Source organism: Penaeus monodon, chromosome 15 (assembly GCF_015228065.2).
Source record: "Penaeus monodon isolate SGIC_2016 chromosome 15, NSTDA_Pmon_1, whole genome shotgun sequence".
Classification (NCBI taxonomy): domain Eukaryota; kingdom Metazoa; phylum Arthropoda; class Malacostraca; order Decapoda; family Penaeidae; genus Penaeus; species Penaeus monodon.
This window is the reverse complement of record NC_051400.1, coordinates 10,935,598-10,936,410: the sequence shown is the minus strand read 5'-3', so window position 1 is coordinate 10,936,410 and position 813 is coordinate 10,935,598. Positions and strand designations below refer to the sequence as shown.

At 66.7% G+C, this 813-nt stretch overlaps 1 pseudogene; it reads left to right on the top strand.

Annotated features, from left to right (window-relative positions):
- LOC119582207 overlaps positions 1–802 on the top strand; it is a 6,194-nt pseudogene extending 5,392 nt beyond the window's left edge.
- Positions 803–813: the final 11 nt, after the last annotated feature.

Here is an 813-nt window from a genome sequence, read left to right as displayed (position 1 = left end):
CACCCGAACCACTTTTTCCCTGCGAGGCGGCCTCACGCACAACGCGATGCCCTTCGAATAAATAACAGCGGCCGACGTGAAGGCGCTGACGCAGCGCGCGAGCCTCACGCTCGGCTTGGGCAGCTTCAGCATCGTGTACCTGGTGGAGCGGTCGGGCGTGGCGTACGCCCTCAAGGTGGGCGGGCGCAGAGCCGAGGCCGCCGCCTTCGAGAGGGAACTCGAGATCATGGATGCCCTGGCGGGTGCGGGCGGCGCGCCCCTCGCCCTGGCCCTCTGCCGCACCGCCCCGGCGATCCTCATGTCCTGCCGCGGCCGCTAGAATTTACAAGATTACCTCAGCGAGCGGTCGCTGTTGGTGGGCGAGTGCCTCGCGGCCGCCCTCATGATAGCGGAGGCGCTGGGCGCGGTGCACGCCAAGGGCGTCGTCCACTGCGACTTCAAGATCGACAACATCGTCGTGGAGACGACCGAGGAGAACTTGCTGCGGCGGGTCAGCGTCATCGACTTCGGGATGGCGTTGCGCGAGGGCGGCACCTGCTGCCACGACAAGGGCAAGCGCTTCCTGTGGCACTGCCACTGCTTCTACAGCGCGCAGGGCGTGACTGGCGCGTGCGACCTGGTGGGCCTTGGCGTCTTGCTCAAGGACCTGTTCCGGATGACGGAGGGCTTGCCGAGGACGCTGTGGGAGATGGCCACCAGGATGCAGAGACGCAGCCACGCCCAGCGGCCGCAGATCACGCAGGCCAAGGAGTTGCTTCGAGGCCTCCTGAAGAAGGAGACCGAAGAGACGGCAGGCCGCTGATTACTCCGACT